Source organism: Cibotium barometz, chromosome 14 (assembly GCF_041138505.1).
Source record: "Cibotium barometz isolate CiBa-2024 chromosome 14, ASM4113850v1, whole genome shotgun sequence".
NCBI classification, from domain to species: domain Eukaryota; kingdom Viridiplantae; phylum Streptophyta; class Polypodiopsida; order Cyatheales; family Cibotiaceae; genus Cibotium; species Cibotium barometz.
Window position 1 is genome coordinate 4,271,846 of NC_141059.1, and position 24,628 is coordinate 4,296,473.

Genomic DNA, 24,628 nt, shown 5'->3' on the forward strand with positions numbered 1-24,628 from the left:
TATACAAGTGAATAGGGTGTGTGTGGGAACAAGCTCTTGGATAGAGGCTATAAAAGAGAAGATGTAATTGTGAAAGAACCTGTGAAAAGGTGAGAAGAATCTACTGGGAGAGAATAAAGGGTAGCATGAGAGAATTTAGGAGTGTGGAGATATTCTGGGAGATATTCAGGGAAAAGAGAAGAGGTGGAGAGAATCAGGCAAAAGGTGGAGATATTCTGGGAGTGAATCATGGAGAAATCAATAGGATTTGATGCTTGATGTAAACTCTATAAATTGAGGCATAGCCCTAATGAGAATTTGCTGGTTTTTGAGTATCCATGCCTACATTAATCTATTTGCTAATTATTCACTAATTACGTCTTAATCATTTGCTAATCACTTTGTTAATGATGTTGATTCCAGTGTATGATCCACCATAGCTCATCATTATGCTCAAATTTTAACATGGTATCAGAGCCATGCCTAGAATCAATTAGGTTTATGAGCCCATTAGTTAATTAATTAGGATTAGTAGATAATTAGCAAAAAAATCAATTTTTAGTGAGTTTTTCACCTTCCCCTTCACCCCCAGCCAGTGGAGGACTCCATTCTTCTTGCACAGTCAACATTAGGTCTTGAGCTTTTAACACAAGGTAGCTAACACCTTTAGCTTCACGCTCAGCAAGACAGAACATCAAACCGCGTAGAAACGAAGCAGAAATCAGTGATTTGACCGGCGCATTTTTTTTGGAGGAGAATTGAGATTTCTACTTGCTCAGTTCAAATGTCTCTAATTCCTCTTAGCCCAAGGGGTAATCAAGCATGCTCTACAAGCTGGTGAAGACAGAATTCAATTTCATCAAGTCTACATTGAGATCAAAGCTCTTCATCAAATCTGCAGGTGACTTTGGTAAAACAGAGATTAAGCTTTCATTATTTGGTCAAATCTTGTGTTTCTTGGCTTAATCCTCTACTAGACTCATTGCTATTGATGCCTTTGAAAGCATTTGAGCTCATTTGAAGTGGAAGGCACCAGATCTGGACTCCCCGCATACTCTATTTTTTTGCACATAAAACAGAGCATTAATTTGCTAATCAGTGATTAATCAGTGCTAATCACTATACTTTGGTGCAATTGAAAGTTCAAATTAACCATTAGGTATCTGATACAGATCCCTATAACTTCAGATTTCAAATCGGAGTTGGTTTGATACTCCAACCCTACAAATTGGTTACCCTTGATTTAGTGTAATTTCTGGTAAAATTGTGCTGATAAAATTGTGAAAATCATCATTTTGCATTTAACCCTTGGTTAACGCCTGTAAATCTCACTCAAATTCAAGATTATTCACAGCTAGAGTTGCATTTGGAATGTGCATGAGAATGAATGCTATACGCATTATGTATTGGGCACATTGCATCAGTGTAAAAATGGGAACAGACACTGCCCTTGTCCAGAATAAGGCAAGAGGTAAGACCTCCCGCATAAATTTGGGTTTGCATTGCATAATGATACAAAATAAACATAAAAAGCCCAAAGGAACTGTCAGCAAAACATTGAAACATGTTGCTCACATGGAGCAAAATGACCTGACGGACGAGCTCATGGCCCCAGCCATGAAAGAAGAAGAATATCTCTTCCCAAGAAGAGGATCCACACCAAGAAGATCTAAAGGAAGACATGGACACGAGAAGAGAAGCTGCCACAAGAAGAGAAGCTGCCCCGAGAAGACTGAAAGAAGAGACGGACGCGTTGTGAGAAGCTGCCACGACAAGAAGACTGAAGACAAAAGAAGATGTGAGGCTCCAAAGAGTGAGGAGCCATGTGAAAATCTCTGAGAGAGAGAGAGAGAGAGAGAGAGAGAGACCCCACAACCCAATGTAACCTGCCCCAACAAAGTAAAACCACCTCTGAGCCACCGCCAAGGTCGCGGGCAACTATAGTAAGCCTTGGACACATAGAGAGAGTGTCAAGGACTATGAGTTTAGGGACTTGAGGCACTGGTCGCGGACTGTCAAGTAAGAGAGAAACTTGATACAGGGTCCAGGTGTGCTGAGATAACTTGAGGGGAGGAGTAGACACTAGTCGCGGACTATCAAGTAAAGGGAGGCAAACTTGGTATAGGGTCTAGGTGTACTAGGATTATTCACTTGAGGGGAGGTGTTGAAATATACAAGTGAATAGGGTGTGTGGGGGAACAAGCTCTTGGATAGAGGCTGTAAAAGAGAAGATGTAATTGTGAAAGAACCTGTGAAAAGGTAAGAAGAATCTACTGGGAGAGAATAAAGGGTAGCATGAGAGAATTTAGGAGTGTGGAGATATTCTGGGAGATATTCAGGGAAAAGAGAAGAGGTGGAGAGAATCAGGCAAAAGGTGGAGATATTCTAGGAGTGAATCATGGAGAAATCAATGGGATTTGATGCTTGATGTAAACTCTATAAATTGAGGTATAGCCCTAATGAGAATTTGCTGGTTTTTGAGTATCCATGCCTACATTAATCTATTTGCTAATTATTCACTAATTACATCTTAATCATTTGCTAATCACTTTGTTAATGATGTTGATTCTAGTGTGTGATCCACCATAGCTCATCATTATGCTCAAATTTCAACAGAGAAGAGCAGTGATCAGTCATGTACACCATGAACAAACTTGTCAGAGTCTAAACATGGAAGCTGGTAGCCGGGAAGGCTTTCAAACAAAAAATAACACTCTACAATGCATGTGTATCAGACTTGGTTAATGCTTTATTATTACAGAGTGCAAAGAAAAATTCATACATGATCGGCAAGCATATCAAAGTAGGTCCAACCCTTGGAAAGCTAATTGAGAGGGAAAATGTGCATACTTCAAGCCCAGCACAAGTTGTAAGGATAATAAAAAGTACCACTTCAGGTACACCCATGTACAAGGCCTCAACTCCTTTGGCAAGTGATCGAGAATCAGCCCGACAACAAGAGAGACAACAATGTAATGTAATTGATGATGCTAGTCATAGACCTGAGTATAACGTGGATGATGATGTTAGTCATAGACCTGAGTAATTGATGTGGATGATGATGCTAGTCATAGACCTGAGTACAACATGCATGTGAGAGATAGGAAGTCTATTGGACATCATAGGGAAATACAATTCATGGATGAAGATGTGGACATAAGAAATGAATCGAGTGACAACATCATAATGGAAGCACCCATACACAAGACATTTTGGGCAATTAGGAGAACTCCAAAGGGCAACAAAGTAAGGTGTTTGTGTTATATAGGTAGTAGTAAGTGTGGTCGCATGATTGTAGGATGTGCAAAAGGAGTACCTACACCATCATTTTTTTCAATAAGGTCCCATGCTACTGGGAAGACTCGTCAAATGATGTGGTTTTGCAATAATGACATATGCATACATGGGTTGTGGACAAGAACATTGACCATCCCCCACACAATGTGCCTACTGTATGGCCAGTTGGGGGCTGAAGGCACAAATTTGATAGTTGAGGAGGTAAACGCATTGGTGCTTGCAAGCTATAACTTACAAAGTAAGCCATTGGGAAGGGATCAACAAGCTTCATTGAGCTCAAGTCAACCAAAAGTTCCTAGAGGAGAAACAAACACAATCAAAAATGATGTCACAAGATGGTCGTCGCACAAGATACATAACAAGCATTTCAGAAGAAGCTACAAAAAGGATCAAGAAAGCACTAGATATAAATGCACAAGTTACACAAGTGCAACTGTTTCAATCCTCCAAACATGAGACTTTCACCATTGACACATTTGGAGAAGAGTTCTCATGAGGGAAGTTATGATCTTCATATCAAAATGCATCCATCATGCTCATGTCTAGATTTTTTAGGAAGGGTCAACCAACAAAAAACCTACTCAGCATGCAAGCACTTGTACTTTGTGTACATGAGAGTCATGGGATTGTGTTAAAATGAAAATATGTTTATTCACCAACCAATTTTGACAAAAATGGAAGTAACCAAATGTCTACACAGAGAATGAGCCTACCCTGAATTGGTTTAGTGGGGATAACTCATTTTCCTAATTTAACTTCAAAGATGTATGGGATGTGCAAAAATGTTCTAAGTATCATTTTATTGGAACAATTTCCATGGAGTACTTTTATTTGAGCTTGTATCATTTTATTGGAGTAATTTTCTTTTGCTATTGAGAGAGAGAGAGATGAGAGAGACAAAAATAGATATATATATATATATATATAGAAAAGAGAGAGAGAGAGAGAGAGAGAGAGAGAGAGAGAAGAGAAAGAGAAAGAGAAAGAGAGAGAGAGAGAGAGAGAGAGAGAAAGATAGAGAGAGAGAGCGATAGACTGAGAGCCCCCCATTATTAAAAAATTGCTGCCATTTTTAGGTTTATGCTCGCCCGTAATTGCTTGCCAAAAATAAATCACCTAGATCACCAAAGTTGGATCACTGGGATGGCTTGATTGGAGAGTTGATCGCCAATTGAAATTTTTGCAATCGCTTGGCATAACCAAACTTTGGACATTGTGATCAAGCTCCTACAATCATTGACGAGATCGAACTTTTGGAATTGCATTCAGACTTCCAAAATTGATGATTGAACCACAAATTGTGGCAATTACAAAACTAGGAATCATCAATCTAAATAGAAATCGGGTGATAAGTGCAAGCCATTGTAGATTCAATCGATTTCATAAGTGAGCGATCATCACTAAGTCGAGTGATCTTATCCTACCACATGTCAAGGAGCGGTGGTGAAGCGATGTGGGGATTGACTGTTGGATCTAGATAAAACTTAGGCAAAGGCACTAACTCCCATGTTGCATTTGCATCCAATGTTGGCATCTCTTTATTTATGGCATCTTCTCATTTTCTATTTCTAAGTGCCTACTCAAAACAAGTGGGTTGCAATTCATGTATTGCTTTAACCATGTAAGCATAATAAGCTGTATATTCATCATATCTCAACCTGGGCATCTGACCCTTGTAGACCTACGTATACCTAGATCACTATCAGGTGTCCTCATTGTCCTTACACAAGGAGTAACCTCACTGATGGAATGCCAAGCTCCTCATCACAAGGCTTTTCGTAGAGCCACTAGAATCACCATCCACATATGAGTGACCCACTCGACAAATCAGGCACAAAAGGTTGATCTACTTTTACGTGATACATGTACCTGCATCTGTCCTCAACCTGCCTATTAACACTAGATCCACTGCATACTAGCTACTCATCTCATCAAAAAAATGTCTCTGCTTGCTCACATATCACGAGTGGCAGAGTTATAACATCTATAATCTTTTTGCTCCAAAGTATAACTAGCAAAGATACATTTATCTGCCTTTGGATCCAACTTTATTCTTATTTCATCAGAACATACAGATAGCCTCATTGAAAGGAGTAGACATGTTCATCAAAACCTCATGCAAGATCATTCACTACTATGTTTTACATTGATAATAACCCCTTGGGAGGAAACTTCTATGTTATGCCTATAGGTACCATGTGTGAAGTTCTTCCCAAACGAGGATGGATGGGGGCATAATCTAATAGATTGGGACTCGTGAATTGCTACCTTGCAACTAGTAGTCAGACATGTAATAGATGAGGAGCTCACTTCTTGTCAATCTTCAACACACTAAAAACCATAAGAGTGCTCCAACCCATCGAACATCCAAAGGTACCCTCCTACACTCTAGCCATGCCACCTACAAAGAGGCATATCCTATACTTTATCGCAAAGGGTGAGTGACCAAGCTCCATTGGAAACCTCGCCTAAGTAAGATCAACCTTTGTTGTCCGAGTACCCCCCCCCCCGGGTGTCCCGACATAAGTGGCCTCTCTAAAAACTAACCCAACTAACACGTACTACTAACATGTCTAACCTTGTTGAATTAAGACTACCAATGCCACCCATTAGTCCCTAGCAACACCAATGTTTCCATCATAAGAGCAACAAATGGTGGGTACCAAAAGTAACGCTTTGAGAACAAGGTTACTATGAAGGGCAGTAGAAAATCTAGGTGCCTAAGATGAATTTCCAGCATACACAAGTCAAAGCCATGCCACGACATAGAAGAACACCAAACTCTAACCTTAGACCAAAAACATGGTTTTTCAACAAACATGTAGTTGTGGGAGGCCCAATGCTACTACGCCAGGTAGAAACAACTTTGGATACCTAAAGTAGCGCAGCCCACCCTGCCCCGTTGAGCAAGAAGACCTCCACAAAAAATGTGCTACCCAAAGAGGGTGATTGCGTGACACACTTCTAGTGGACCAAGGGTATTATGAAGGTAACAAGAAATTTGGGTCCCTAAGGCCACACCATTGATTCCCCCAACCTTTTTAGTAGTCACAACAAAAAAGCACCAAGGAGTGATGGCAATGGCAACCCAAGGTTCCCATAACAACACAGAAAACCCTCGATATAAACCTCACAAAGGATAATGAAAAATTTACTAATTCATGGAGTCTCATAAAACCATCTCCAAACATACCCAAGATAGTCCTTACACCTCAAACTTCATAACTTATGATGTAGTTGAAGGCTCTACACCACCCACTCACCCTACCGCAATTGGCCTCCCTCCCATGCCTTGCTAAGTGGGCCAAAAATAGGTACCTCATCCATGCTAGATGAAGAGGGATACCAATCAGAAAAACTCATGAAAAATGTCAAAGAAAGTAGAAAAAAAAAAGTCTAGTCACGAGGAAAGCAATGAGAAGTAGCAAGGAAGAAAGCAAAAATAGAAGAAAACAGTGGAAAGGGGACTTGTGAAGTCCACAAGAATGCCAACAATATTTACGTAAAATGGTTCTCTAATCACTGGCCTTCTAGGTATATCTCAACATGGGGGGCTAAACCTTGCCCATCGATGTGAGTGCTAGTGATCAGAATACCACTAATGCACTGTCAAAAAAAAATCCTTGTGCAAGATGTGCACGCATGTTTGCACACACATGTTTCCATCTTCATACGCACGTTTCCATCTGAACATGCACGTTCGGAGTTCTAAATGCACATATTCTTTTTGTACACACATTTCCAAGTATGCTATGTAAATGTATGTACCCACTGCATACATGCATTCTCAAGTAAAATACTATAAAAATAGAGGGTCCCCCTCTCATTTTCCACTATTCCCTTTGTGTCTAGCCAAACTATTTTCAATTTTATCTAGAGTCATCCTTGCCTTCTTCTAGCCCTCTACATCCTTCACTACTATCATCATGGTGGTGATAATTAGGACCTCTAAGATATCTTTCAATATTGTACTCCTTATTCCCACCAAGAAGAGGAAGGCCACCAAAGTCGCCAAGATCTTGGAATACTAGGTAGCTACCACCGACTTCTCCTCACTTAGAGTGGAGCTTCTCCATATGAAGTCGGCAATGGGCCATGTGATCCATAGCCTCATCTAATCTAACAGAAGGTGGAGCACAAGCTCACTTACCACACCCAAGAGTGCCAGATCATCAGGAAACCAAAGGCATGGAGCACCTATAGAATGGGACTCGATGGGTTGTCCGCTCTTCCCACGTGGGACCCCAACCTCACCACCTATTTTTTTGATTCATCTCATCTTATGATACCCTCCTCAGCGCTGCATTGTCTGTGATGCACCACAGGGGCCCACTTGACCCTGGCCCTCACCCTCAATGTGGTCTGTGAGACTTTGCACCTGCCCCAAGCTCTTGAACCTTATCAGAAGCTGAGTGGAGCACATGGCACGGTCCAAGTTATTATCAGGGGCCCATTTAACAAGGATGAAGTCAAATGGGAGGATATTACTTGCCTAGACTAGTGCACTCCTACCTGCATCCTTTCCATACGCTGACCAATCTTCAATGGGAGGGATCGGTATAGCAGATACCTTTCCATGCTAACCAAACTTCAATGGAGGGACCGGTACAACAGATACTAGTATAGTAGATACAACCTCTCCCTCCTTGCCTGCATCAAGCAAGGTCTGCTACTAGTGAACTCAGCCAACCATTTCCACCATGAGCTCCACAAGATCTATGCAAACCCAGTTGGCAAGTTCAAGGCTGCCGCCATGATCCTCATCAAATTCTCTACTATGTCATGGGTTGGTAAGAGCTCCCCAAACCTCATAGCTACCAAAGCACCGTCACCTCAAGTAGGCCTCCTCCACACCTAACCCCAGTAGCTCCCTCCTATAGTCGACTCTCTGAACCCTAAGAAGCAAAGGTTGGACCAAGGGGCCACTGCTAGCAAAACTCTTGCCAATGTTTTGGAAACCAACTTGATGGATACCACAACACGGCCCACCAATCAAAGGCCTAAGTGCCAGTCCACGACCATGTAGAGCCCGCTCCATTTAGTGGCCCCTCCATAGCTTAGTCCCTCTCACCAAGGACATACCAAGAAGTGACACAAGGTGGTCCATTGTGATAGTGGAGCCTTTTTTACTTCTCATGTGACATAGAACATTACTGAGACCCACCATCGCTACTAGATACAAGAAGGCCACCTCTCTTCCATGGTAGAAAGCTTCTTGCAAGCCATCTTCCACTCACACAGGGATTCCTTTTGCACTTCCCGCTGCCTTTTCGTCGTTGCTCCAAAACCTTGCTGAAAACATGACCACCTACATGGCTCACCACCAACAAAAGGAGTAGACAGATGCTATGCAATAAGCTCTCTTCCTAACACATGCCAACATCGCCTAGCTAGAGACTCAAAAGAATGCTACCAGCACCCTTCATAAATTGGTTACAGATCCAAGCCCTTGAGATTGACTCCAAGATTGCTTGTCTATAACATGAGTTGGAGGTCCTTCACACGAAGCTGGATGGGGCTAGAGTTTAAACCTAGGAGGAGCTCACCCGAGCTACCGCACTGCACTCCTTAGAGTTGAGATAATGACATGCAACCAACAATAGCTCATGGTATGGGGACGCGGTCGACAACAACCAAATTTCTGAGAATCATAGGGACTTTTGGAGGGACATTAATACAAAGGACACCACTATTACTCATCTCAAACAACACTGATCTCAACAATGGCTGAACACCCCAAACCAAAGAAGGTTGTCTCAACACCAAGAAAAAGGTTGATAACTTGATGGACATGGCCACACCAAACCTCGCTATCCCTCCCCAACCACCCTTTTGCCTCCTCAAGTTATAGCACCACACCCTCGAACTCAACCTCCTCCAAAATAACATCTTCATTGATGAGATGCCCACCAACAGCTTTTCCACCATCCTCTCCAAAGTCCTTTACACCTCCTACACCACCCTCACCATGCTCTTCTTCCAAAATACCATCTCTCTTACTAAGCCCTCCACCATCTTTCGATTCCCTGATCATGTTCTCTACCTCAACCTCTAGTCTTAACTATAGAATCATCACCTTCTTTGATCACCTGGTGGTGGACGAGGGGGACCTCATTGACATCTTCATCCACTAAGTTATGCCCACACCCCGTCCCACTGACATCATCAGCAAGGCGATCCAATGGATGCACACACATGCATGGCATGCCATATGGATGAAGCCTATCACCATCTCACCATAGAGTCCAGCACTGTGTACACCCCCATTGGCATCCTTGTATTATACTATCGATGAATATGGAAGCAACTGCAATTGATGTGCACCAGCAAGTGTGTCATCTCTTCGACATGGTCCATGTCGTGGCTTACCCCAGGACATCTTTGATAAAGAATATAGGGGGGCCCTCAAATTTTATCAGTCCATGAAGCTAGCACTTGAATTCAAGGATGAGGAAGATGACAACAGACACTACCATGGAAAAAGATGTGGATGATGTGTCCGAGTAGCAAAGACATGTCCGAACAAGAAGGCCCCCCAAAAGGAATAATAGGTGGTCCTAGCTAAGCTTTACATGGCCCTTCAACATCAGGAGGCCCCTCTTTAGCTACATCTACTTTAGGATCTTCCACCAAAGGCAAAGAGAAGGAAAAAAATTTGACACCTTTTCCCCTGGACCAACCCTCTACATCAACTCCCCCTCTCTTCACCTTCACCTTACCACCTGCCACTCCTCCATGGATTTCCCCACCTACCTCTCCAACTTTGCTATCACCCCCCTCATCTCCCAAGCTTCCCCCACCACTAACCTCTCTTGGGGACATCCTCAATGGACTCACCAAGGCCTCAATCTCCCAACCCGACCACCCCTTTCTCCCACCCATAGGTCTTTGAAGAGGGTGAGATTCAAGTATCCCCCTATCAAAGAACATCAATAGATGCACCCCCCTGACTGCGCCAATTCAACTAGTGTGATCCTCTCAATGGGATAGATATTGAAAGATCCTTCAAAATATTAGACCAACAAAAATTCTCAGACCCTACCCTTAACATGAACAAGATCATTGATCGCCTCGACACAAGCCTTATCAAGTTTTATCTAAAGCAGAAGTTCAATCAGGTAAAGATCTCATCATAAGAGGGATCGTGGGGATATAAATGACCACAGGCCAGCGCAATCCCAATCACGCATGATCTCATGGGGGGAGAAACTTGTGTGGCAACACCTTTACTTCCTCGAGACTAATAATGGATGCTTTGCACCATGTGCAAGTTCATCCAGGATTATGATGTTGTGCTTGGCCGTGATATGGTTGCCCACCATCCGCTTTTTCAATCCCATCGTTGTCTTTTTGGTGTAATTTCTTGACTAACATGCATTTGATGAAGGTCAATAGGGCACGGCCTTTGACATCAACAAAGGGTCCCACAATTTGCCAAATACTTGACTATTTTAAGCGAGTATAGTGGATGTAAGGCTGGTGTATGCTCACTTTCGAATATATGTTCAAAACTACCTTTTGAACATCCTATAAAGCCTTCCATCGAACCACAGGCGCAACATGCATAGGCAGCCACAACAAGTCGGGCCCCTTAGCATATGTGTGTGTGTGTGTGTGTGTGTGTGTGTGTGTGTGTGTGTGTGTGTGTGTGTGTGTGTGTGTGTGTGTGTGTGTGTACATTTTCATGACATGCTATTTTGTGCATATGGGATAATGCAGCCTTACGAGGGGTAACCAATTCCACATTGTGACATTGCCAATAGGTATGAGAAGATGAACATTTACTTGGTTGTAAATGGTTTTTGTAAACAGCCTACTAATTGAGAGTACCCTCTATGTAAAGATAATTGAGAGTACCCTCTATGTAAATGGTTTTTGTAAACAGCCTACTAATTGAGAGTACCCTCTATGTAAAGAGAAGTAAAGATAGTTTTTTGGTCATCCTTTTATACATTGATGACATGCTGCTCATAGACCCTAATGAGGAGAAGATTTCAGCCTTCAAGACTAAATTACATATGTCATTTGAGAGAACATTATTTGGGCATATAATTTATGCAACGTGATGATGTTATTATGATGTTCTAGGACTCAATTACATATATCATTTGAGATAGCATATTTGGGCTCATTGTGTTATTATTTGGGCATATAGTTTATGTGGTGTGATATTGTGATGTTGCTGCAAAGTACATATAGAGGCTACTTACATGGTTTCATCCTGAAGACTGTAAGCTTGTTGCTACACCAGTAGAGGTGTTGGAATCAAAAAAATAGATTTCCATTAAACCTCTCATTAAGAAGATTTTGAAAGTTAGATATTGTTTTCTTATTGCCAAATAGATTATTTTATAAAATTATTGGATGGGTGTAAATGTTTACCCTATTGCTACAAGAAAAAAACTTTTTCGAATGATTCATATAAGTTAACAACAATGGGGGTGTACCACAGAGAATACTATTAGAATATATCAATGTTTTTCATATTACTTCTAGATTCTAAGGATAACGTATGGCCACTTCATCATGTAGGAATATTAGAATATGTTTATGTTTTTCATAGTACTTTTGGATTCTAAGGATAATGTGTAGGCCACTTCAGCATGTAGGGATGTATTTGTTTATGTTTTTCATATTACTTCTAGATATTCTAAGGATAACATATGACCACTTCATTAAAAATAAGCATAGTGTGGAATTTATTTAGATGTCTTCTCAAACACAACTCAAATGAAGCATGGAAATTGGCCCTATATTACACCATGAGATTAGAGAAAAAGTGGATCCTTATGTAAGCTATTGATAAATGCCTTGACATTGGAGACCTAGAAAACTCCAAATTCGAACCCAAGATTTTCTACGGGCATTCTTTGTGATCTATTCCAAGAAGCTCTCTCAAGTGAATTCCAGAACTAAGGGTAAAGGGAACCCCTTTCTAAGTCAAAAGTTGAAGCATGAAGTAGAGTAGAAAGACAATATCATTTTTTTTTTCTAATGAATCATACAAGTTAACAATGGGGGTGTACTACAAAGAATACTATTAAAAAAGTTTTATGCTTTTCATATTACTTCTAGATTCTAAGGATATTGTATAGCCATTTGAGCATGTAGGATTGTATATGCACGACGAACAACTAGCAACACTTGGTTAAAAATAAGCATAGTGTGAACTAAATTGAGGACTAACTTGTATTGCAGACTATCACCTATGAGCATGCAGTCAATAATAAAGGAGGGAAATAGTTTGCTTTACTTACAATGCTTTTTTACAAACAACACTTCAATAATTCAATGTAGAGTCTTTGTATTACCTTCACCATTTGGATGCATACCATACTTATAGAAAAAGGTATCTAAAGGAAATTTATGGTCCAAGTCAATTTTCACTTTCTCAAGAATTAGCAACCATTTTCAAATATCATGTGTTCACTTTGCAACCACCACCACTTTTACTACGGCTTATTTGTGTGTTTGATTTAGAAGTCTTCTCAAACACAACTCAAATTTGGCCCTGTATTACACCATGCAATGTCTTGTTGATGACTGGAGAAAAAGAGGGTCCTTTTGTAAGCTACTGAGAGACGGCTCGACATTAGAAGAGACCTAGAAAACTCAAAATTCCAACCCAAGATTTTCTTTTTTTGGAACAATAATATATTAATATATTGGTATCTAGAAGTTTACAGCAGCTCTCTACAAAAAAAAAAAAAAAAAAACGTCCGACCCAAGATTTTCTATGGGCATTCTTTGAGCTCTCTCAAGTGAATTCCAAAACTAATAATGGGAAAGGGAACCGTTTTCTAGGTCAAAAGGTGAAGCATGAAGCACGGTTGAAAATAAGGGCGGGCGGGTCACTGTATTACCCATGGGCTTTTGGGGGAGGTTGCGTGTTCATCATGGCGTGTTCATCGTCCTAAATGCTCCGTGGGTGAGAGCACTGAGAGGAATTCCAAGCGCAGGCAAGCTGAGCGGAGATCTGCAACGCCCTATTAGCTGACAGACATGAGAGGGCCTGGAGGACCAGGAGGACCAGGAGGGCCGGGCGGCGGCGGGCCCGGTGGCAACCCCCTCGTCGATTGCCTTTGCTGCCCCTGCTTCTGCCTGTCGTCGATCGTGCGAGGCATCATGGGCTGCCTTTGCCTGCCCTTTGGAGGTGGCCCTGGAGGCCCGGGCGGCCCTGGTGGAGGAGGCCCGGGTGGTCCCGGACCCCGGTTCTAGTGCCGAGAGGTGATGCACAGCCAATAAACAATCCTCGTCATCTTTTATATATATGTTCATGGTTTTAGAGGGTTCACTTTCAGTTATTTACTACCCGGCTGTTTTGCAGCATGTGCTTCTGCACGTCCAGCTTCATTACTTAGAGATTCGGTGCGCCAAACTTGTGTTTATTATTGCTTTTTATTTAGTGATAGTTTTTAGCGAACTCCCATTTGTAGCACCACAATCTTAGTTTCAAACTCGCTTAAATTAAATCAATCCATAACCTTCGCCCATTAACCTAAAATTGTCATTTTACTCTCAAAACTATTTTTTCCCCATGTAGCTTCCCCCCTCTCTCTCTCTCTCTCTCTCTCTCTCTCCTTTCATCCCTATAAGTTATATATATATATATATCAAGAACTCTATTATCAATTATTCATATATATATATATAATATTATAGATAGAGTTCTTGATTATGCAAGTAATGCATGTCACAAAGTTAGCTTAAGTCGAGAACAAAATCATCTAGATTGATTGTGTCTTATCCAGAATCAATCTAGTTAGTTTAAGCAATGAGTAATTTTCGTGTGTGCAAGGGGGAGGCTTATTGTAAACATTATTGGATAATTGGACCATTGTAATTAGAGCAGTGTAAACATTGTAATTAGACCATTATAGGTTGTAGAGCATTGTAAACATTGTAGCAATTGAGAGTCTATTAGGTTGCCCAATTGAAAAAATCATGAACAGGACATTGCTAGGAGCACTTTTATGCATGATGAGGAACAGAGAGAGAGAGAGATCAACAACCTTGGTTAGATTGGGCATTTCGAAAGCCTCGGAACATTGTCCAGCATACAACAAATCAAGTGTACCATATGATGGTGGAAGATAAGCGTTGGATCACTAAGAAGGCTAATAGGGTATGGAACATCAAGAAAAGTAGGGCATGGTGGAAGGAAGTAATCTTATAGGATTGGTGGTCTAAGATTCCATATCAAGGGAAGGTGTTCCTATGGCACATGCTAGGCCTACCATTGGGAGACCAGGCGGCGAAAGCGACGGATTGCTTCTGGTAATTGTGTGTTTTGTACTACATGCCCGTATCTTTTCATCATTTCATGTCTGGTGGCAAAGAAGGTGTGGGATTTCCTTTCTCATGTATGGATTCCGTTGACAGATAGACCCATAAAGGTTAAAGATTAGATTTTTGGCAAGATTTTAAATGGGCCGGATAACCCAAAACATTCAGTTTTTTTTCATTTTTTTCGGGTGGACAAGTTTGTGGCATATCTAGTTAACTAGGAATGCTTTCATATTTGATGCAAAAGTTGGTATTACAGCTCACATAGGTCGTATAAAAAGGCTACTATTGTCGCAAGTCTCTTCCTTGCGGTCAGGTCATTTGGTGGAGAATGACATGGCTATATATTGGATAAGGATACACCTGTGGTTTGGAGTAATTAGTGAGGGAAAGCTAGTACATCATATGGCGGCCATGTGGCCATTTGTAAAGTAATTTTTGGTAATATATCTTCCTTTTCTAAGAGAGGGAGAGAGAGAGAGAGAGAGAGATTGATGAAAGAGACAATATCAATGTTATAGGCTACACCATCCCTCCCTAATGCAATGGACAATGCTCACCTTAACTTGTCATGGGATACTTTGTTGATATCCAAGCTCGTATCTCTATAGACGCCAAGCTTTGCTAGTGGTAGTTAGCACCACTCTCTTGCCTCCTCCTCAAGCTGTCATCATGAGATTGCCATGCTTCTTCAGACAAGGACACTCACGACTCTCAACTCTCACACTCAAGTATGCAAGCATGAAAGGAACATGTACCAAGAATGTTGCTCTTTACTCTCAACTCTCTCTCTCTCTCTCTCTCTCTCTCAAACATCGTAGACAATCAAGAAAGTAAGGTGATATGACTAAACTCAATTAGCACAAAGGGGGATTATGTCTTTCATTATAAGAATAGTGTTATTTATACATCTGGCCCTTATTCACACTTGGGCACCCAAAACTTAATAAAAGATGGACTCAATGGTTACAAAGTACATGGTTTTGCGGTATAGCTAGCTATTCTTATAAATACAACCTTAAGAGTGTCGTTAAATGACACTTATTATGCTCTCTCATGTGTAATAGAGAGATGCTAGGTAATCCCAAAATGGAGTTAACATCCAACCCTTCCTGATCCAGATTACATCCTCGGAATCTACTACCACACGGCTTGCTATCCCAAGTATTCTTTATAGCAGCTCTTTTGTGTCTGGAATACACATAGTGTACGTTGCAAGAAGTACAATGACCACCAAAAGTTCATGTCAATCATGTCTTCAAATATTGTGTGCATATAAGAGGGAAGGCAACGAAGGCGATGATAAAAATACGTTATGCCACTATCGGAGGACCCTTTGTTGAGGTGGAAGCACATACCTTCCCTATTATAGCTATGGACGTAATCGTCGTGGGATGTTCATGAGAAGGATTATGATCTTAAAAAATTGGACTGTGGCCATAATTGCTGGGTTAGAAATGACTTGCCACGCATGGACTGTGGTGAGTATATATTGGCACTGCTGATTAAGGGACTCAAATGTGTTATGCTCGAAGTAGGGAAAGTTGTAAACAAAATGCAAGTCACGAGCACGCATTTCATGGAACTCCCTAGGTGTGAATCTTCTTTGGATGGGCATATACAGGGGTCCACATGCAAATGTCGTGGAGATGTTATGTAGATGTCTGCATACTCTTTGATGGCGAGGGATGGCATTCTCCAAGTGGGTTGGATACCAAAGTTGGCAAGGGAAACCTGGCCATGAGCCTCCGATTGAATCTCCTTGTAGTCTCCCTATAACTCGACAAAATGCTCGCATCTCCACTGCTTGTATGCATGAGTGATCATGTACGTGACAATTCGTGTTTCGAGCAGATCCGCCAGCCCCACAGGTTGGCGAGTCTTGAGCCGCATGTGACATTAGACCATAAGGTCTCTTGTTGCTCCATTTTCCCCAGCTCTCTATTCTTTGGCCTGTCACCCACTAAAGGCTCATTGAGCCCATATGGTAAGCTAAAAACCTTTAACCCTAGTTGTACGTATGTAATGTAGCACCCTCTAACCAAAAGTATAGACATATCTACAGGGAATAGTTAAAAACCTAAAACAACTACACACACGCACACACATGCACATGCACAAATGTTTGCACACACGTGCACACATTTAAGAACACACACACTAAACACACGTGCACAATCATAAAACATTTAAGAACACACACACCAAACACACTTGCACAATCATAAAACACACTTGCACAATCATAAAAGATTTAAGAATACACGTGAAAATCATAAAACACACTTGCATGCACGTAATGGGCTCCTATAGAAGGTGGAGCTCTTGTTTGCATTATGTGGGCTTGCTGAATGTTAATGGAATGTTCATCCTCGATGGCACAACAAAGAGACATGCCTCAGTAAATATGGTTGGTGAGCTACTTCACCTTGGTCATCTTGGGACAAACCTAGCTCAAGATCGACACCAAATGTTTGAAACATTGTGGCATCTGATATGGTTTATACGTTTCCCAAGGGAGTGAACCTTTTTCTTTTCATGCTCCCTCAGGAAGTGTATAAACTGTATCAAATGCCAAATGTTTGAAACATTGTGGCATCAAATATGGTTTATACACTTTTTGAGAGAGTAAACCTTTTTCTTGTCTTGCTTCCACTCCTCACTAGAGATTTGACCAAAGATAAGGCCATTTACTATCATTTTCATGAAATTGATGGCACTCTTTATAGATCCAATTAGTGAATCTCTAGTGAGGAGTGGGACCAAAATGTCCTCATTGGAGATTTTCCCAAAGATAAGGCCACTTATTTGTAATTGAAGAGCTACACATAGTAGGCTGAGAAGCTATGGAGTTAGGGTGGATCGAACAAATCCATGGTGTGTGTGGTACAGTAGAGAGAGAGTTCTAGAGAGAACAAAGCTCAAGAGAGAGGTAGTAAATTGCACAAACTCAATGATGATTATTTGATGTGTAAAATAAGTACATCAAGTACATGCTTTTATAGGTTGTAAACCTTATCTTTTGACTCAATCAAATACACTAGGTGAGTGACACATGGCATGGCCATTGAGATCACTGCTTAATTCACACACATAATATCTTATCCACCTAAGAGTGGATTCACACACATAAGCATACACATAAGCACCCTTACACATAAGTGAGCATTCACACCCAGTTACACACTTTGGCTACATGCTTACCCTTTGACTTTGGAACCCGTACAATGATAAATGGTGGGAGAACGTATCAAATCCCCCTACAACAAATGTTCGAATGCTTAGTGACAGATACAATGCTAGATACATAGTTGTTCTAACAAGGGATACATATCTAGATATATCAGAGATGGATTGATACAAATCTTAGTTGGCGGTTACCTATCAAATGTTAGGCCAAGAGGTCCTTGGTAGCAAGAATAGCCTAAAAAAGAATCTCGCACACTAGGGGCCTAACATGATATTGGAGCACAATTATGATCACATGGGAAAACTCACAAAGGGTTATTACATCTCATTTTTTGGGGGGATTTCTTGGGTAGATGACCCACACATAAAACATACAAATAAAGTTTTATTTTGGAAGTTTAATAAACCCCATTGAGCATGAAGAACACTCTCTTCTCATGATGCTTCCATGACTCCAAGACTTGGGTCTCATGCGTGGGAGTTGATGTGATCTTATGTGCTGATGGAGAAGGCCTTGGTGATGCCCATGATGTCAATGCATATGGTGATTTTAAGGTACCAAACATCATTCTTATCAAAGGCATATGAACCAGCCCTTAATGATTAAGGTTTAAAGCTTTAAAGTTGGATTTTTAAAGATACCTTCTCTCTCCTTGTTAACGATGTGACCTCCACACACTAGAGTGAGGTTACGTGGAAGCCACTGGAGATGGCACAAAGGAGAGTCCAAAATTGGTTGCCACAGAACTGTAGTGCTGAAGGGCAGATCAATAGCAAGGAAGGAGCCAACTGAAGATATGAATGGTGTGCATGGAAGCGCTCTGCCAATAGAGCAAGATCTTGTGATGGGCAATTGATGGGCTCAAAGCCAACACTAGGAAGCCGGTGATGAGTTGCTTGTGAGTGAAGCGAACTTTTCTTCTTGCATTGTTGGCTTTCACACATTGTTGAGTGGTAGCTACAATCTCCACAAAGAGAGAGAGAGTGCTAGAGAGAACAAAGCTCAAGAGAGAGGCACGAACTCAATGATGATTATTTCGATGTGTAAAAGAAGTACACAAAATACATTCTTTTATAGGTTGCAAAGCTTATCTTTTGAATTAATCAAACACACCACGTGAGCCATTAACATCATTGCTTACTTCACACACACATAATATCTTATCTACCTAGGGGTGGGTCACACACATAAGCACACTTACACATAAGTGAGTGTTCACACCCAATTACACACCAGCTACATGCTTACCCTTTGACTTTGGAACCCGTACAATGATAAATGACGGGAGAACATATATTGTCTCCAACATTACTACCCTTTTCATGAAGTTTATAGCATTGTTTATAGAGCCAATTTGTAAATATGGGGCTCGAAGGATGATAGCAGCTCTTATTTCTAGAGGTTCCATTGTTCGTTCACTCACATCTGCGTTTAACTCGCTCATCTCATACCAAAGCTCCTCACTTGAGGTAGGCTAAAGGAGTTTTATCTTTTTAATAAGGAGAACTTGAGTACTAGCCATTTTCTAAGAGCAAAGGCTAGGTAAATGTTTAATGAGGTATGAGTTGATGCACTATAGTTGACTGGGTTCCACTATTCCTACACTCACATTTGTGTTTAATTTGCTAACCTTCTCCCAAATCTCCCTATTGGAGCACTCTATTAAGTGCTAGTCATTGTGCTGATTGTTTGCTTGGACCATTTCTGAGACCAAAGAGGGTGGGCTTGTTGAGGTATGATTTAATGTACTATAATCGACTAGATTGTCATTTCCATAACAATTAGTTAGGATTGAGTTCACATAGTTAAACGGTCTTTATGCTTCCTAAAGAGTTGAAAATGTAACTTCTCGTGTGGGTGCACTATCTTGTCCCCGGTGTGTCCTCATCACTCCATTGTCACACCAAAATGCTCCTTTGCTAACAAGCTTTTATTCTCCTAGATTGAGGCAAGAAAGAGATAGCCTTCACAGGGTGGTTCTATCTCACAAAAGGGGGATGGAGAAGAAGGCTAATGGGATAAGTTGTAATGATGGGGAGAGAGTGAAAGAGAATGCACTCATAATGGAGTACCATATGCACTCGAGTACCACCATAGCCATGGAAGCTTGGAGATCCAAGAAAGTACAATTTGATTAGTCAAAATGATTAGATGTCCCTAATTATAATTTGCTCACTTATATACTTGCCCACCTTTTCACACTTATTAATGTTGGGCCCCCATACTTGCTCGGTCATATCCATGCCCATGGGCTTCCCTTATGTTCAAAACCAAGCCCCCTTGATTACGTTTCATCCTCGTAACCATGTAGGGAACAATGTATGGACTATGGAAAACCTTCTTGTCTTCAAGCATGAGTGCGGAAGTACATTCTTTGCAATCCAAGAGGCATCTCGCACAAAAGAGTTACTCCACATAGAGCTGTCCACTTATTTTATGTACATATGGACTGCCCTTTATGATAGCCATAAGTCTATGGAGTCTTGTTGCACCTTGCTTTGATTGACGAGTGCACACTGATGGTCATGGCTGTCCATACAGTAAATTTAGAGCAGTGACACCCTTCATATCATCATCCCAATCCATGCATATAGCTGTCCAAAGACACCATACAGCTGTACCCACTTTATCCACTATAATTTATTGCTTGTAGAAGCTCCGGATGGTCTTTCTAAAGCCTTCGCACTACCAATAAGCTTCCTCATTAGGCAAGCCTTTCCACTTCACAAGGTACTCAACAATAGACCTATTACGAAGGTGTCTTTCCCTCATTCCTATCACCTTCTCCGCCACATATTGAATTATTCCCTCTTCATCCATAGGAGGCAACTCATCAATCACTTCCAATTGAGTTCCAACATACTTCTTCAAATGTGACACATGAAACACATTGTGGATCCTTGTGGAAGAAGGTAATAACCATTGGTAGGCAACCTCACCAATTCTTCTCTCAACACCTTGTAAGGTCCATAAAAGCGATGAGCAAGCTTTGTATTGGTGTCTCCCTTCAATGAATCATACCTTGACTTAGGGACTCTTAAGAATACATAATCCCCTTGAATTCCACATGCTTCCTTGACTCATCGGCATATTGCTTCATTTTTGTGCCTTATCCATGTTATCCTTGCACCTTTGTAATATTGCACACATCTTCTCAATCTCCTCTTTGGCTTGAGGATTCACCTTTTTCTCATTGAATGCAATAGAAGATACATGCACCTTATACCCATACATGGCTTCAAATGGAGACATGCCAATACTCATGTGATAGGTGTTGTTATGGCAAAATTCAGCTAAGTGCAGACATTTATCCCATGAAGCTTGGGTGTCATAACAATAGTGTCTCAAATAGATTTCGAGCCACTTGTTCACCCTCTCGGTTTGGCCATCCGTTTGTGGATGATAGGCCATACTTGGAGTGAGTGTAGTCTCCATGGAATCAAAGACACTCTTCCAAAAATGGCTCATGAACTTGACATCCCTATCACTCACCACTTGCTAAGGCATTCCATGCAACCTAAACACATGCTCCATAAATTGTTGAGCCACCATAGCAGCTATATATTTCACCTGTGAGAGTATGAAATGAGTCACTTTTGTTAATCTATCCATTACCACATAGATGCTATTCCACCCTTGCTTAGTAGTGGGCAGCCCGGTAATGAAATCCATGGCTATGTGTGTCCACTTTCCTTCCGGAATAGGCAATGGTTGCAACAATCCTACCGGCAATTGATTGGGATCCTTGTTTTGTTGGCAAGGCAAACACTTTTGCACATAGTCAAGCACATCCTTCCAAAGTCCTTTCCAAAAGAAACTCTTCAGTATCTTATCATAAGTCTTGAACACTCCCAAATGACCCGCCATTGGTAAAGAGTGCATCTCTTGTAGGATTTTCAGCTTGAAGGATGAGTGAGGGACCAAATAGACCTTTCCCTTGTACCAAAGCAACCCATTACGCACCTCAAAATGTGGATATAAATCACATAACCCTTCCTATAATTTCTGAAACATTGGACCAGCCATGTCATCCACCAAATATTCCTCTTGTATCTCATGAATCCAATCATAATGCACCTCCGAAATGGCATGTATAGTGCAAGCCCACATCCTAAAAAGTGCATCTGCCACAATATTGTCCTTTCCCGCCATGTAGGAGATCTCGAAATCATAATTTTGCAATGTAGCAAGCCATCTCTTTTGCTTTGGAGAAAGGTTTTGTTGGGTGAGAAAAATTTGATGTACTTGGTGATCGGTCCTTACTTTGAAATGCCCACCATAAAAATAGTGATGCCACTTCTTTACAGTATGCAAAATGGCCAACATTTCTTGATCATAAACATGAAGCTTCCTCTCCTTCTCAGTGAGCTTTCTACTCTCATAAGCAATCACCCCATGCGATATAGCACTGTACTAATTCCTCTCCCACTTGCATCAGCCCATATAGTCAAAGACTTAGAAAAATCAGGGCAAACCAATATTGGAGATGAAATTAGTGCTTGCTTGAGCTTTTGGAAGCTCTTATCGGCCACGGCATCCCAAAAAGATGCTTCCTTCTTAAGCCTATCAGTAAGTGGGGCTGCCATGTGAGCATAATGGCGTATGAACCTCCTATAAAAGGATGATAATCCCAAAAATCCCCTTAGTTGAGTAGTGTTGGTGGGTGTAGGCCACTCTTTCACACATTGTACCTTCTTGGGATCCATCTTAATACCATCATTGCTCACAATGTGACCCAAGTATTCCACTTCTTGTGACATAAAGGTGCACTTGCTTTGTTTAGCGAACAACTTGTGCTCTCTCAATACCTTCAACACTTGCTCCACATGCATCAAGTGCTCTTCTCTTGACTTGCTATACACAAGTATGTCATCAAAGAAGGCCAAAACTGATTTGTAGAGGAATGGCTTCAAAACTTTGTTCATGAGAGCCTGAAATGTGGCCGGGGCATTTGATAATCCAAAAGGCATAACCATGAATTAAAATAGAGCTCGTTCGGTCCTCCAGAATGCCATCTTAAACTCATCACCATCTTTCATCCTTATTTGATGATACCCAAACTTGAGATCTATCTTGGAGAAATATTTTTCTCCTTTCAATTCATCAAGTAAATCATCAATCCTTGGAATGGGATATCGATTCTTTATAGTAATCTTGTTGAGATCCCTATAATCAATGCACATTCTATAAGATCCATCCTTCTTCTTCTTCACCAACAAAACAAGTGAGGCGAAAGGTGATTGGCTTAGTTGTATGAATCCCATTTCCAAAAGCTCTTCCACTTGCTTTGCCACCTCTTCCCGCTCAACCTTTGAAAGCCTATAAGGAGGCTTATTGACTGGTTTTGCATCCTTATCAAGCTCTATGGCATGGTCGACTTCTCTAGTAGGTGACAAGCATTTAGATGCTTCAAACACATCTTTGTACTCTTGCAACAAGGCATCCATCCCTTCATCATGTATTTGCAACCCATTGTCTTCTTCTTGAACGAGTGAGTTGTAGCATATAAACAAGGCATAAACTCTTCAACTCTCTCTTCATTTGCTTCATAGACACCAAGGTTAAAGCATGGCTGCAAATTCCATCCAAACATAGCATCACATCAATGGGCCCCATGTCAAGCACAATCAAACAGGCATCATAGGCATAATCGAAAGACAAAGAGATCCTTGTTGCAACCTCCACTTTTAGAGCATTCATCATCTCCATTGGACATAGTTTCAAAGAATTTATAAGTAGGCTCTTCTATCACATCATTTGCACAATCTTGAAATTTAGCCTCATCCATATAATCCAATGGTGCCTCTTCATCTTCAACCACCTCAAAGATCATGTTAGCCCTTATCTCCCTTGCCTTGCAAATCTTTTTGTGCTCGGGAATCCATTTCTCATTTGCAAAGGAAGAAAACCCCTTTCTTCCTCTTCTCAGTCCATCTCCGCTTATGACAATTACATAATCACTTTGCCTTGAAAAGGGAAGAGGATTTACTATCACTTTTGATAGGAGGTTTGGCCATAGAACCACTCCATTTCATATTCCTTGGCTATCCATACACACTAGGATATTGTTGTATGGGAGTTAAAGTTGGAGTGAAGCTTGCACGAGGTACATAAGGTGTTGAAGAGGTAGAAGTTGGCAATTTTATAGCATTTGGGCTGAAAGTAGATGGCTTAGTTGACCCCGCATTCCATCCATTTGCAACACCCATCCATTTTATAGCATTTGGGCTGAAAGTAGATGGCTTAGTTGACCCTGCATTCCATCCATTTGCAACACCCACCTTATACTTAGATTCAAAGCCGCATAATACATGGCATCTTGGAGTGAAGCTTGCACGAGGTACATAAGGTGTTGAAGAGGTAGAAGTTGACCATTTTACTACATTTGGGCTGCAAGTAGATGGCTTAGTTGACCCCGCATTCCATCTATTTGCAACACCCACCTTATACTTAGATTCAACGACTTTCGTATAATACATGGCATCTTGTAAAGTTTGAGATATTTGAGTCTTCATATCAGCTCCAAGTGATGATTGCAATCCATGTATGTATTTCACCATCTTGTTGTACTCATTCATTCTCCTAACAAACATAGAAAGCTTCCTAAATTGGTAACTATACTCCATGATGGAACTTCCCTTTTGCTCCAAATCATACTATTGTCCCACCAATTGAGCTCGTTCCAATGGAGATGTGAAGTTTTGAAACATGGCATCCTTGAATGCCTCCCGTGTCAAAATGCATACCCTCATGTTGAGTAAACCAACACCATGAATGGGCATAATCTTCCAAATGCAACACGAAAAATTATACTTTGTCTTCCTCTTCACAGGGATACAATGCAAAGTACATCTCCACTTGCTAATCCATTCCTCC

The 24,628-nt window shown here is 41.1% G+C and overlaps 1 long non-coding RNA gene across 1 annotated transcript; it reads left to right on the forward strand.

Moving 5' to 3' along the window:
• The first annotated feature begins 13,032 nt into the window (after positions 1 to 13,032).
• Positions 13,033 to 13,699, forward strand: LOC147631579 (uncharacterized). Its single transcript, XR_015267254.1, has 2 exons — positions 13,033 to 13,503; positions 13,604 to 13,699. It is a non-coding gene; the product is annotated as an uncharacterized LOC147631579 (long non-coding RNA).
• The last annotated feature ends 10,929 nt before the right edge of the window (positions 13,700 to 24,628 follow it).